General features: G+C 35.5%; 1 protein-coding gene and 3 long non-coding RNA genes across 4 annotated transcripts in view; 2 read left to right on the top strand and 2 right to left on the bottom strand.

The window, feature by feature from the left end:
* The window catches only part of LOC127850679 (uncharacterized), a 272,021-nt gene that overhangs the window by 119,977 nt on the left and 136,020 nt on the right, over positions 1-16,024 (bottom strand).
* The window catches only part of LOC127850689 (uncharacterized), a 17,992-nt gene extending 1,968 nt beyond the window's left edge, over positions 1-16,024 (bottom strand). The window contains exons 1-2 of the long non-coding RNA XR_008035408.1: positions 15,934-16,024; positions 880-1,106 (exon numbers count right to left, since the gene is read on the bottom strand). This is a non-coding gene — a long non-coding RNA (uncharacterized LOC127850689). The remainder of the gene's footprint in view (positions 1-879; positions 1,107-15,933) is intronic.
* On the top strand, positions 954-3,954 carry LOC127850692 (uncharacterized). Of its 2 annotated transcripts, none has more exons than XR_008035411.1 (5): positions 954-1,078; positions 1,498-1,651; positions 2,011-2,138; positions 2,686-2,858; positions 3,497-3,954. It is a non-coding gene; the product is annotated as an uncharacterized LOC127850692 (long non-coding RNA). The 2 variants fall into 2 exon arrangements; XR_008035412.1 differs by having other exon boundaries at positions 1,851-2,138.
* On the top strand, positions 7,105-11,405 carry LOC127850694 (uncharacterized). The gene is made up of 2 exons (XR_008035414.1): positions 7,105-8,103; positions 8,454-11,405. It is a non-coding gene; the product is annotated as an uncharacterized LOC127850694 (long non-coding RNA).

Below are 16,024 nucleotides of genomic sequence, written 5' to 3'. Positions count from 1 at the left end.
ATAATTAGTGTCTGTTTCTCTTTCAGCCTCCGGTGTTTGTTAACCTTCCTGCGGTTACTTTACGTCAATAGCGGAGTCAGTGACGTCTAAAACATTGCGTTATTCTCTCACAGTATCGGACCTAGGCGGTATGTGTAACATTGTAATAATTAATTTTACAAACCATTTGCCTGATGTGGAAATATAGATCTATTAATTGTCGAAATATGCAATATGCTATAAACTCGGGTTTATTTAAGAATTTTAAAAATTGCTTGGATAAAACTATTAATATATGTATGATGAAGTCATTGTTTACACGACGCCACAGCTTGTGGTTTAGGGTTTCTCAACCTCCACGCAGAGATTTGACTGGAACCATCATAGCTGGTTCAAACCCTTGCCTTCATAACCGACCACGTGATGAAAGCCTAGCCACGTGGTACGTCATTGATTATATATATATATGTATATATATATATATATATATATATATATATATATATATATATATATATATATATATATATATATATATATATATATATATATAGGGTTTTTGTTGGATTTGGGAAATATCGATTTTAATTCACGAGTGATCAATAAAAATATTGTTTTCTATGATCATGAGTGAATAAAAATCAATTTTCACAGAGTGCAACGAATTTTCTTTTTACTTTATGCAATTTGCAAATTATTATATTTGTAAAATAACACACACGCTATTTGTAAAAAAATAGTTCCGGTAAGACAATATAAATGTCACTTTAATGATAGCGTGTGTTGATCTTATCACTTTAATCATAAGGGATAGAAACGATGCATTATTTGTGTGTGTGTGTATGTTTATTTTGTGTACCGGTAGTTTGCGCATATTTTATAACTTACGAGAGTACTTACCCGGGGTACTTTTAAGTAGGACATGAGCCGACAACGACCAATTAAGCAGTGTTTGCATCTCCATGCAGAGTACCTGGTGTACGCCCATAATCCGGGCGGATTCGATTTCAAAAGTTCCGGAGCCGTGAACGCCGAGAACACGTGCGGCGACTCCGTGTTCACCGTCAGAGAGACGCTGATTGTGAACATCATCAGTACGGTACGTCAAGGGCCTCTTTTTCATCGCTCTAGAGAAACAGAAGTGTGCATGTTAAAGCCTTTTAAAGTTTGTCATATGCTAGGTTTAAGTTCTAAGTAAGGTGAGATGTTAATTGCATTCTCATTGGTGAATATTTTAACTGAGATGTGGCTATATTGCAAGGAAGTAATGTTTGTCAATAAATGCTATTTAATAAATGTTTCTATGAATTGAACGCGGTTGCACTATTCGTAAATAATAATTATTCAAATAAAAATTATCGACCAGAACCAACTCATATCTTTTATATGTATCTCGCTCTGGGAAAACGGGGTCATCTCTGAACGAAAATCCACCTTATGAAGAAAGTTTCGTCACAGATTAGCCTGTGCGGACTGCACATGCGTATCTGGGATGACGTTTTACGCTTTTTTCCGTAGGCACCGTTGATTACTAATCCTTGGGGTTCCAGTGACGTCGCCGAGGACGTCAGCGGAACGTTGACGTTAAAGACGTTGGATTTTGTTACTTTCGATAAGTCTGATGCCACCTGCTCAATGACGAGCGCTGACGGAGGACCATTCGCCGTCACTGGTTAGTTCATGATCTCTCGTATTAGTGTAGAATCATTATTTTTTGTCGGGTATTAATTTTCTTTGATTTCTTGGGTCGATCGATTTACGAAATTAACACAAACACATCTGAAAATAAACGACGCGTTTTCCTCATGCGTTTCCCAAATTCATTATTCCATGAATTGCGCTTTTATGGTATTTATTTGTTTTGTTTAAAGGAAGCCTCTTTATTAAAAATCCAGTTCAGGTGGACAGTGTCGTCCCTGATAAGCCTGTGGGAACTGCATAGGCTGATCTGAGATGACGCTTTAGCACGTGCATTATGTCCAGTTTTCGCAGAATGAGACGTATATAAGCTCACGCACAGACGTCTTTCAGGCAACCAAATCGTAAAGACGGCTGGAGCTCTGGACTTTGAGACAAAGGCAACGTATAATCTTGACGTCACGTGCACTGACGACCTTCTTCAAACCACGGATACTTACGTCGTCAAAGTCCAAAACGTCGTGAGTAACGTTGATATTAACGTATTGAGTAACGTTGATATTTACGTGTTGAGTAAATCTTGATATATACGTCGTGAGTAGCGTTGATATTTACGTCGTGAATAACGTTGATATTTACGTCGTAAGAAACGTTGATATTTACGTCGCGATTAACGTTGATTTGTACATCCTCACGAGAGCGTTTTTCTGATAAAATTGGTTTTAATGCATGCGCATTAAGTGTCGTTCAAGATTAGACAGTGCCTGTGCACGAAACGACACTTCAAGCAAATACATTTACCCATTTATGCCTAGTGGACTCTCCCATCCTTCTAAATTGGATCAATTTATTTCCAAAAATAGGGATGTCGAGTATATTTATTTCTATATTTAGAATATTTCTTACAGAAATTCCTTTAAGCAAACAGCGCAGACCCAGATGAGACGCCGCATCAAGCGGCGTCTCATCTGGGTCTACGCTGTTTGCCAATGCCTTTTTAAAGACTCTAGGCATAAATGGGTTTAGTCAAGTTCCAAACGAAACCCAATGTATACTGTATCATTTAAGGGTCCAAAGATAACGAGTTTGCCGACGGCGTCTACTCTGGACGAGTGGCAGACTGCGGAAAAGCTACTCACGACGTTGACGTTAGCGAAGGACGCGGCTGACTGCGTTTAAACGTCACCGACGTATAACGAGTTTAACGTCAAATACGAGCCCGCCACAAAAGTTTTAAAACAGTATATACCTATTTATTTTGGCTCTACTGCATAAAACACCTCAGGCTTAATTTTACGCTATTGAGTTTGTTTTCTGCGTAACTTGGTGTCTCTGAGACTGGGGATCAAAAGAAAGCTTCCGCAGTGGTATTCGAACCCATGACCTCTCAGTCGCTAAGCGGACACAATATCCATTACGCCACGTCCATCTATACATATAGGATAGGCTTACATTTTTCTTCTATCTTTAGAAACATTGATGAACATAATTTCAGTATAAACAGTATTTTTATGTCGTCAGTTTACGTTATAAGTATTACCTTTCAGTAATTATCATATTCTTGCATCTAGTGACGGCATTCAAGTTCTACTTATTTAAACAACTTCTTTATGACGCAATATCCACTATTTTCAGTATGTAATTGTATAATATTAAAATCGCCAAAAGACAAAATTGAAGTATATTTATAGAACAGAATAGGACAGTTTATTTGATGTAAGCATCAGTAACTTGCATGTACAAAAACAAACATGCGTTTGCAGATAATACAAAACATACATTCTTTTGAAGACATGCCAGTAAATTAAAATAAATAAACATGTTTTCTTGAGAATGTCCCATATTTATGACGTCTTTACGACTGCACGATTTCTTTTAGTATGGGTTATCTACTACGTCAGCGAGGCGGTTGCGGGGCGGTCGCTTAGCTACGACACGAACCCCTTTTACAACCTGCACATTGAGTACAGCGACGCCGCGGGGGTCAAAGGGGCGGAGAAGATTTTCACCGTCCATATTAACGATAACAAAGCACCGACGAGCGACAACCTTAGCAGTAAGCCGAACAACATATGCTTGATTAAGGACGCCTTGCGAGAATTCTTCAGCGTTATTTAGATACTTTAAAAATAAATTCTAGTATTACTTATATAGTATTGTATCAACTTTGATCCATCTTTGTATTGCGCATTATGTCTTTTTGTTTGCCAAACGACGTTACTTTACTGTATTACGTTGACGTAACTTCTTGTGTTTATGCTTCGAATCATACTACTGATGACAGCTATGGCCGAAACATGATTTATGTTTAAGATATCCAAAAAAAAAAACGTGTTTGTTAAAATTAAAACGTGTTTATGAAATTTATTGATTTAATATAGTTCCTTTAGTCTCCCGATATAACGTCTTACGGTTTGTTTTAATTAAAATCGTTAAAACAGCTTTGTGTGCCTTATACGATATGGTAATCACGTGACAAAAAAGATGGTGACGTCCATGCCGAGACAGGTATTTTTCGCCGTTTTATACGCTTTAATACTTGTATTAATTGTTTAAATGCCGCTCACTTTCCTACCATATCAGCAAGAGGGCAGGAGCTGTAATTGTGTGACCCGCTAAGACATTTCACAGCGTAAAGTCGATGTATAGCGCGAATATTAATACGTTATTCACGCTTATCCATTTATGGAAAGTGAGGGACATTTTAACAATTAACAAACGTAATAAATGGTATACTACGGAATCCGGATAATGCCATCCACTAGTATAATCTCGCCCTTCTTTCAGCAAAGGCGACACTAGACACACAAAGTGATACACGATATTTTGCGCGACAGTCTCGGTGACGCACGATATATTTAACACGATATATCGCGTTTGTGTAGGTAGTCCAAAAGGCAATATATCGTGTTAAATATATCGTGCGTCGCCGCGACTGTCGCGAAAAATATCGTACGTTGCCGCGACTGGCGCGAAAAATATGGTGCGTTGCCGAGACTGTCGCGACAAAATATCGTGCGTCGCCGCGACTGTCGCGAAAAATATCGTGATTCGCTTCGTGTGTCGTGTTCAAAGGGCGACACTAGACACACGAAGCAATACACGATAGTTTGCGCGGCAGTCGCGGCGACGCACAATATTTGTACTGTTTAAAGGATTCCGTAGTATACGACATCGTAAACTACATGTCAAGGCATGAACGTCGCCATCATGTTTGTCACGTAATTATCCCATCTGCCTATATGACTAACATTTTATATTTGTGCAAGTAAAAGATGTTAGAATTTCTTATAACAAATTCTTTCTGAAATTTTCCATATCAAACACATAAGATTTACCCAATGAGCTTTTTTATTTTTACCATGAGATTTCCTGTTTTACATAGTTTTACAGACATTGTATTTAATTATCCTCGCTCTAGAAGAACGTGTCTCTATGCATGTGCGTTTAGTGCTTTCCCGGAAAAGCCTGTGCAGTCCGCACAGCTTTATAAGGGACGACACTTTGCGCTGGCACCGGATTTGAAGTTCTTTAAACGAAAAACACAATAACAGCGGAAAGTGTCGTCCTTGATTAGCCTGTTCGGAGGACTAGTTTTATAGAATCAACCTTATTTTGGATCACGATGCCATTGAGTTGCTTTAAGAATCTTCAAACTGTTTTATTGAGTCTTCAAACGATTTTACCTGTCGTCATAGGGTTGCCTATTACAAAACTTGGCCTCGTCGCAAAAGACTTCAGCGCTACCGACACCGTGTTTACCGCTACCGGAGAAGTGACGTGGAAAACGATAACGTCATCTACAGTATGCTGTCCTGTACCCCGAATGCCACGTGCCCATTCATCATGTCTCCGAGTAGGTTGTTCAGTAAGCATTTTACGCGGAGTGAATCATCTACGCGGTAACGAAGTGTATAAAGGTTTCCGCCCTGTTATGGAAACGCCCCATAGTTGATCTAAGAGTGTGCTTTAGATTTAATAACCATAATAAGTGGTTCGATTCAAAAATAAGCTTTTGGGGAATGCGAATTAACATAAATGCACTGAATAATGTATCACAAAAAGCCATTCACTGTAAAAGTATTTTACATTTTATTTTTTTAATGATTCCGTGGGTTGACCAATTTATTTTCGTCAGCACACAATTTTGTCATTAAAATGACTATTTCGTTAGCACATAAATTCTGTATTTTTTGAATTTGAAAAAATGCGTTCAACACAGCGACGCAATTTATTTTTTTTCCCCAAATCCAAAATCTACGATGTAAACTGTCCATAAAAAGGTAATTTATTGAAGTATACACGAATTTTCACTTACAACGGCGGTACTCTATAGTCTCCGCCTACTGAATTTAAATTGCTTTCTTTACTTTTTTGTGGTTCGGTAAAATTTGAAAATGTATTGTACTAATTTTTATTATATTGCGTTCAACTATCTTTATTTTCATATCTTAAAAACAGATGGTATTTGCCGCATAAATCTTCAAATAATTAATGATAGCTTGTGTACAAGCATAATCTATTGCGTTATTCTAGATGGAACCATAGTTACAAACGCGGATCTTCATTCGTACCTTAACAACTCGTTCCAACTCTCGGTTGTGGCAACAGACAAGTATAACAAGAATCTGACTCCGAACACCGTCATTGTAGAAATAACTGGTCAGTACATGGAGACAACTAGGCAAGTGTTGGATAAATTAATTTAGCGAGGATAACAAAACCGAAACCACAAACATTGGCGACGTAAATGCTAACGTATCCGTTTTAGACACAGTTACCGGATATATTCTAGTTTTGTCAATGTTTCTCTGCCTTTGAAAAAAAAACAGATGGAAAAATAAAACCAAAACACGAACACCCACAACTGACGAAAGGAAACAAATCTAATCGACGACAATATTTGTACTTGTGTTCGCTGTTTATGTCATGGTATTTAATTTCGTCAATGCATGTGAAATGTACCATTTAATGTCGAGACGAATCGCTCCGACCGGTTTCGCATTAAAATATTTCTTCCTGTCATTGTTTGCCTTTCCACCTTGATTTTTGGAGGGGAGGTTATTGTGATTAAGTAACAAGGAATGAGTTTGAAATCATGATTGATAAAGCGCTTGATTTAAACAAGAACGTCATCATGCTTGGGGACATAAATGAAGACCAATTTAAACACAATGCTTGCCTCTCTCAATCAGTATCCCTGTATAATATGCACAACGTTATCTCTCAAGCGACAAGGGTCACCGCAAATACTGCTACACTAATTGATCCGATATTAGTCTCTGATACCATTTCATGCTTGAACAGTGAAGTAATAGTTATCCTTCAAACTGTTAGTGACCATAATGCTACTACCATTCATGTTACCCCAAACAAAAAAAATCTTTAGCAAATTGTACCAAAATTGTCAATAAATTGGTAATAATTTGAGAAATACAATTTATTAGCCCCTTTTATTGACAATTCATTTAACGAATAAGCAATAAATTGGTTTCTTCAGTGAAAGCCCTAACCCTATTTGTTGTCAACTCATTATTAAGGCCCGATTTCTGTACAATTTATTTGAGAAAGCAAATACATAGAGTACTCTTTATTGCCAATCCATTGTAACAGAAAAATGTTTAGTACTATTTATTGCCAATTCACTATAGATAGAAATAAGACGAGCACTATTTATTGCCAATTCATTATAGATAATAAGAAATAGAGCATTATTTATTGCCTATTCATTATAAATAGAAATAAATCAAGCACTATTTATTGCCTATTCATTATAGATAGAAAAAAATGAGAAATATGTGTTGCCTATTCTTTATACTTAAATATGTACCTTGTACATATTTAATTCATGATCATTATATTTGCGTAATGAAAATCGTTTCCAGCTTATTTCAAACATTATTTGTTAGTAGCGATAAATTGGTAGATTTTATTTAAAATTACAAAGCCATAAAAAGCTGGTTTCTGTCAATTTTAACATGATTAATTTATACAGTAAGCCTGATTACAATTATTGTTTATCAGAAGACCAGCCATCTTCATACTGAATTCAATACTAATTTAAATATATAATTTTTGGCAAAAAAACTGATGAAGATCAAAGATATTTGCAGTTATGTCTTCCATAAATTAAGGTCATGGACGCTATACCTTGCTCAGTGCAGACGACACAGCGAACACGAAAGCAAAATTTGTTTTTCTATGTAAATGAACATATTTTTTTTATCCTTTTAAAAATGTTTTGTCAAACAACAAAACACAGTCAATGAGAAACAAACACATTATTCTAGCAATTTGTATGCATACATTTTTAACAAAACCTATGCGCTGGCTATATCGATCATATGTAACCGTATAATATTGCGCTGCTTACTTCCCTTTGGTAATATCAGTGTTTGTTCACCTACGAATGTTTGAAGCGTTTGCCGCCATTGCTATTTCGGCATTTTCTTAAGACGTTTATACCGGTTTATAGCCCCGAATGGTGTAAGTTTCCACATGTTATCAATGCTATATAACTTGTATTTTGTTAAGGCATTAATTATTTTTGAGGTATATTCATTTATTCTGCGTTTTTCAGTAAATGCTATTCGTACCCAAACTACGTCGTACCTACCATTTCGACCCAGTTGAGACTATATGTCCTAAATGTTAGGGTAACTTCCAAAGCTTTTCTTTCGTAACCATGTCATTGTTTATTAATTACGTAAAGGCTATATGTTTTACCTTTTTCAGTCATTTTAAGTATTTTTTTATTACAATACACCATTTTCTTTGTATCAATCATTGATACTTAATTTACTGCAGAACTAAACGTCTTTTATTTTGTTTTGCAGCAATTTACCACAGACATCGAGTTGAATTTAAGAATAAAAACTGAATAACACCACATACAGTATTCTTTTTCGACACGATCGGTTCACTATCTGTTTCCAGAACAGAATAGTAAATTGACATACACTTTGCTAGTAGCAGATGGAGATGACGGGTACTGGACATTGAACTAAATACACATTCAAAATGGTCACACTCAAGTCTCATCTGTATTTAAACCGGCTTTAGAAAGTTTATTGTATGTCAACACAGCGTGAACGTCTGTTATCTGTATAAGGAATGGCTCTTTATGAAGAGAGAATTGATGACTTTAGGAAGCGCTGTTCTGCTTCATGGCGCACAGTGGCTGAAAGTTTGGACAAATTAAGTAAGAAGTTTAACTTATGAGAGTTATGTTGGTGAAATTAACCTGATTGAACAGCAATTACTAGAAACCTATGAAAGTTACGTAAAAGTAAAAGACGCATTTGAAGTGTACTTAAAAAATGTGTAAAGTGAAGCAAGTCTTAAAGAATTATTGGCTCTCACTATACAGACCCGTTGCTACAGGAAAAAGCAATGTTACACGCGCTGGAAAAGATTGACCAAATTAAACAATAAATATTTAGAAAAAAGTAATGTTAAGCATGAAGCCAAACTCTGTTTATGGTGGTGTGAATTAAGACACACAGTTCGAGATACTAGCCGTTGGAGTGAAGTTCAGTGAACTCATCGCATTGAAACAAGCAGAAGCCGAATCTGCAAAGATAAAACAGAAATATACTCAACAGGAAGCAGCTCCTTTGAAACAAAAGGCAGAATCAGAAGCGAATTTTCAAGTTCTTTCTCAGCAAAAAGCTTTTGAAGCCGCGGCTGCAGAAATAAAGGTACTACAAGAGCATGATGTCGAAGGCTCTGATGGGTCGGAAAGTCATGTTGCACCAGACATTCAATTCAAATTGCAAACTTTGCCTGTTGTAAAACCTGAAAATCTAGTTCAAGATTACATCAAGAAATCCACACAAAAATCCAACAGTATATGACACTAATATTGGAGAAAATCTGTGCAAATTCCTCCTTAAAAAAGACTTGGCTCTCTCGCGACTGTTTTTTATTTAGTGACAAGGAGGAAAACAAATTTCAAGAACGTGATGTTCGAGATCATGGATACAAGCGCTTTTGAGGAAATGGATTTGGCTGTGAAGTGGCCAAGTTCTCGCCAGCACGCAGTTCAGGGCTCGATTTTTTTTTCTACTTGCAAAACATTGCGAGCAGCTTTAAAACCAACTCGCAAAATCAAAAACATTCTATAATTTAACTTCGTTTTTTTTTTTTACTCAACGGTTAACTTTGCTTTATCTTTCGCATTGTTATTTACGCCTGTGGGCAAAAAGGAACTAGTTATTTTTCGCTTTGACGCCATGTCTGTTCAAGTTCAATGAACACGTGTGAATTAGTAGACTGTTAAACTTTCTCTGTATCAATACAATCTGCGTATCTGTACTATAAGTATACCAGTCTACATACAAGGTGTGGGCTTCCGCATACAGGTATATGGACGTTCTATGACCTACGGTTTAGCGTTCAGAACGTCGAGCACATTAGCAATATTCCTTTTTTTTCACTATTTCTTTACTCGCAAAAAATTACTAGTGGCTTAAAACTTAACTCACAATCCGTATTTTTCACTCGCATTTTGCGAGTGTGCGGGTGTTAATTTCGAGCCCTGCAGTTAGCTTGAGATCATCGTACCGCAGAGATCCAGTCTTAGCATGCGAGAAACGTTCTCGACTGCATGAACGTTATGGAAAAGCGGAGATTGTCCACCAATCTATCACAAGGCGTATTGAATCTTTCCCTCAGGTGACCTATAAAGACTCAAAAAATGGTATGAGCTTAGTGACTTGCTGAATGAAATACGTGCCTTGAAAGAAGACAATGAGTTCTCAACGGCTCTATCGTTCTACGATACTTGATTGGCTTAGCCCCTATACTAGCCAAGCTTCCAGCAAATGTTCAAGAACGTTGGGCAGCCAAAGCCAACGATTACGAGAAGAAACATATCGTTAGTTTCCCTCCATTCACTGCCTTTGTGGAATTCATAAGAGACCAGGCTACTATATGTAAATTGTAAATAACTAATATTGATAAAGGCACCTGATATGTACATTTACGCAAAACAAAACTCTGCGCAAGTTTTCATTACTTTATAAGAATTATAGAGCTAAAATTCATATTCTTAAGATAAAAACATGGTTACATAAATTTTACATACATTTTTGTGGTCACTACCATTTTGCGTTTATTTCGATCCCCTAATTTGAAGAGTATAACTATAACATTTTTGAAACATATTTGAAATATATATTTAATTTTATATACAATTTCATGTCATTAAGCTTGAATGTTGATTTTTCTTCGAAAAATACCCCCCATTCTGTATGGTCTCAGACAATTAAAGGCTATATTCTTTTCCTTCAATTACTTCCATATGATTTCATCATCAATACTACATGTTGTTGTATCTATAGCTTACCAGATATCTAATATATTGTATAATGCCCCACCATTAACTGGCTATATATTTCTTTGTAATGTATTATATGTGGAATGATGGGCATATTGCCTTTTTTCCTGAATATATATGGCCTCAAAATATGTGTTCATGAACTTTTATTAGCATAAACGACGCTTTCTTATTATACAGCCCATGCATAAAAAATCTCTGTAACAAACCAATACATTTAAAAAGAAAAATACAGGAACAAATTAATACTTTGTTACTTTTAAATTTCCATCAGATTTTTTTTTAGTTTTCAGAATTTATCAACACTATTTATTGCATACTTGTTAACCTGATTTATTGTCAATTTATTGTGTATAGGCTTTGTACTTAAGTCCAATTTATTGTCAGTTTATTGAACGTATTTATTGACAATTCATTTATCATGTATGAATAAATTATTTACAATTTATTGCCGATTTATTGATCCAATTTTTTGCATATTTATTAGATACCCTATTTATTGACAATTCATTTATCATGTATGAATAAATTATTCACAATTTATTGCCGATTTATTGATCCAATTTTTTGCAAATTTATTGTATATTTATTAGCTCATTTGCATGTGATTTGCATTGGCAATAACTATGCAATAAATAGCTTATTTATTGACTATTAGTTAACCATATTGATTCTCAGTTTTTTTTTGTTTGGGACAATTCCTTTAATAAACAGCAAACCGATTCAACGAAACATTTGGTTGTATAAATATGCCGATTTCGATCGACTAAACAATCTTATTACATGTACAAACGGGAATTTATCCATGATTCTAATGTAAATGAAGCAACTGTTATGTTTACGAACAAACTTATCGAACTTTTAAAACTTTGCATTCCAAATAAACTTGTCACAGTGCGCCCTCATGACAAACCATGGTATGATTCTTCTATTAGAACAATGGCTCGTAAACGAGATAGACAAACACACATATCCATAGACAATCCTACTTCTTCTAACTGGAATAAATGTAAACAACTTCGAAAAAAGGTTATTAACATGATACAACATTCGGAAGAATAGTTTTATTCTAACCTAGAAACATCTCGTGATGAACCAAATACTTCAAATCCAAAAAATATTGGAAAACACTAAAGCAACTAAAAAAAAACAAATTCTCACCCGAATTCGATACCACCTTTACAGTCAACGGACTCTGACGGCAATCTTATCGTACATTTGTCAGATACTGACAAGTCAAACTGTTTTAACAGATACTTTGCCTACATTGCGTCGTTGAATGACTCAGCCGGTGTTCTTCCACAATTATCAGATATCTCTAACGCAAAATTATATAACCTGCCCATATCAGAATCGGAAATTATAGATGTTATTAGATGCTTAATAACCAATAAAGCCGTCGGTTGTGACCTTATAAGTCATATTGTCATTAAGAAAACGTGTAATTCTATTGCTTAGCCTTTTTGTATCCTCTTTAACAAATCACTAAACGAAAGTACATATCCCGCCCAATGGAAAGAAGCGATTGTAATGCCTCTATTTAAAAAGGGGGAACCGAATAATCCTTCCAACTACCGTCCTATCTCTTTGTTAAGTTGCGTAGGCAAGCTGATGGAGAGGATAGTTTATAAACATTTTACAACCACCTTCTTGCTAACAAACTTATATACTCCAACCAGTCGGGCTTCTTAAAAGGTCACTCCACGGTCGCTCAATTAATCGACATTTTTGATCGAATAACGCAAGGTATTGATGAAAAGAAACTCACATGCATGGTTTTCTGTGATATTTCTAAAGCGTTCGACCGCGTCTGGCACACGGGACTACTCTTCACACTTAAACAAAATGGATTTGATGGTAATTTACTTAATTGGATAAAAAGTTATCTAGGGAATTGCATTCAAAAAGTCGTGGTTGGTGCATCAATATCTCAAACGTTAGAGCTTAATGCCGGTGTTCCACAGGGATATGTTCTAGGCCCATTATTTTTTCTTGTTTACGTAAACGACATAGTCAAGCACCTTCAATATACTGCCCGCCTTTTTGCCGATGACACTTCCCTCTAATGTACTACCTCAAATATATATAACATTAAAACTGTTCTGAACCAAGACCTACAAGTTATAAGTAACTGGGCAAAACTATGGCTTGTAGATTTTAATCTACATAAAACCATGGCTATGTTGTTTTTATCACACCATGCTGTTCCCCAACCACATGTTTTATTAAATAATGTACCGGTCAATTTTGTAGAAAACCACAATCATCTCCTACTAGATTTATCATACACAATTCAGGTATTTCAATACATGTATATACCAAAACACTCATATGGTAAACAAATGAACGAATACATTACTACCTGTCAACTTAATGTACGTCTTTAATGCGGACTCGAAATATATAATGATAATTATATAAGCAATAGTAAAGTATGCTTGATTGGTTATTGTCGGCTCAGATACTACTTCAAAGTACCTGGGGTAATTAAAGAATATACTGCAAAGTATGCGGGGTACGGAAAATATATTAGTATATTATACCAGTTCTAAAAAGTCTTCCGGAGTATGACCGGGTGCGTATTTTCCGTATCCAGGGTACATTGCAGAATACTTCTGAGTACCCGGGGTACTTTTAAGTAGTACCTGAGCCGACAATTACCAATTGAGCGTAAATTATGTGTGGTGTCCCTCGATCGTGCTTAGGCTACTACAAAGTATCCGGTGTATGGAAACTGTACTAAAAGTGCCTTGGAATCTCGCCGAGTGCCTTTAAGCGTATTATCCGTACCTGGGTAACATTGTAGTATACCTAATACTAATAGTACACAGGGTACTTTGAAGTAGTACCTGAGCAGACAATTAACAGTTGAGCATTAATTATGTGAGGTGTCCCGCGATCGTGCTTAGTCTTTCGCTTTCAATAAGCACGCTCACACACAGGGAAATATATGTAAATTTATCAGCTGTATGCGTGTATATGGTACTCCGGGTACTTTAAGTTTACTACACGGAACCTGGTGTATGGAAAATAGTGTATGGTGTCTTTAAGCGTATAATTCGTACCCGGGAACATGGTAGTTTACCTAAGGGTACATGGGGTACTTTATAAGTAGTACCTGAGCCGACAGGGACCAATTGATTATGTGTGGTGTCCCTCGATCTTGCTTAGGATTTCGCTTTCTGTAAATCTATTAGCTGTATGTGTTTATATTTCATTATAACAATGCATATTCATTCTTTATTCTTCCTTGTTTTATTTGTCAAGTTTATTTTATGGTGTTTCTTTTTTCAATTACTTTATACTTTGCGTGTGTGTATGTCTGCAATATTTTTCTATGTGTACATGCATATTAAAGGGATCTATTTACGGTTTGGTAAATTGACAAAATTGAAAAAAGTTGTTTCAGATATTTGAGAGGAAACAGTATTACTGAACATTTGCCATGGTCTAATATAGCCATTATATGCATCTTTTGACGATTTAAAAACCTAAAAATTATAAAGCGTTGCAACGCGAAACGATTGAATAATTTGGAGAGTTCTGTTGTTGTCGTTGAAATTTGTGAAACTACGAAGATTGCTTATATGATGTATAAAATACGCATCTTATGTATGCTTGGCAAGATAGCTCATTTAACATTTGTTTTCACAATCAATTTCTTCGATCATAATCACACCAGCAATATGCTTTTTCTTACTACATGGTCTCAACATATTTTAGCAATGTTGGTTCCAATTATACATATAAACTTGTTTAAACTCGAATGATTATTCAAATGATTTGTGTTTAGAATGCAAATACCGCCACTATGTTTTGTAAATATACCATTGAGGAAAGGAACCCTACTAGCCTAGCTATCGTTCCAATCCTATAAACTTTAGATGCTTGTACATTATGTTGTAAAACACATTACTGAATAAATATGTTTAAACCAAGATAGCTCAGTTGGCTAATCGTTTATACTGCAGGATTCCGGGGGTCACTGGTTCGAGCCCTGCTGCGGGCTACATTTTTTTTCCTTTTTTAAATTTTATTTTGGATTTTTTACTGGAGCTTTTAAAATTTAATATTTACATTTATCAATATAAAGCATTTAATGACAAACTTCAAAACATGCCAAAATCTTTGAAAAGGCCCCTTTAAATAATCTAGCCGTATTACCGAAAACAAATATGGAATATGTTCAATAAATATTTTAATTGATGCAGCAAGTCTTTCATAGCATTTCAAACCTCATTCACTTAGTAAAATAGTAAAAGTTACACCAACACCACATTTTATCTTTATTTTAATAACAACTTGTTTACAATGCAAACATACGCCCGATATTATTCAACTTACTAATGGAACATGACACTTATCCGATTGCAGCGAGAATACAGTCATAAGAATGTGTCCTAATTCAAACTACACTGTTATACACAATACAATTTCAACTGGTACCATAAGACCAGATGGTCAGATTCTACGGTGAAAACAATTTGTGCAGTGTAACCTTTTCTTTTGCTTTGCTCTAATCGATAATTCACATCTTTCGCCATAAACGATTCGTTATCAAGTTTATGTTTTGAGCATTTCTCAACAAAATACACGCAAATTGATGTCGATTGCAACATATATTGTGTTTGTAACAATGTATTAGGTTGATTGAACTCGATTTTATAGACATTCGTGATACATATTTTTTTACATTGTTTTTGCCTTTGAACAAAAAGAACTATGAGCAGTACGTATGTACTCATAAACGCTCAGAGCATTCAAGAAGAACTTCAACGATAAAGCATAAGCTTTTTAAAGCAAAAGGTAAATTTCCGACGTCATTTTATGTAATTAACAGTAAATACTAAATATACGTCTCGTTGTGATTCACATCCATACGGTATTTTTCACAACTATCAGTCTATATATTATCAGTGGGACGAAGTAAATATATCGTAAACAAACCATATGAATTAATTATTTAAAGGCCTTACCGAACATTCCACGCAGAATGGAGTTTTGTGTTCGTTCCTCGGAAATAAACAAACGTAATATTCCCGCGATGTTTACTGTGTCAATGTTTTA

The sequence above is a fragment of the Dreissena polymorpha genome, chromosome 11 (assembly GCF_020536995.1).
Source record: "Dreissena polymorpha isolate Duluth1 chromosome 11, UMN_Dpol_1.0, whole genome shotgun sequence".
NCBI lineage: Eukaryota > Metazoa > Mollusca > Bivalvia > Myida > Dreissenidae > Dreissena > Dreissena polymorpha.
The sequence above is the reverse complement of the archived record's forward strand: the minus strand, read 5'-3'. Positions and strand labels throughout refer to the sequence as shown.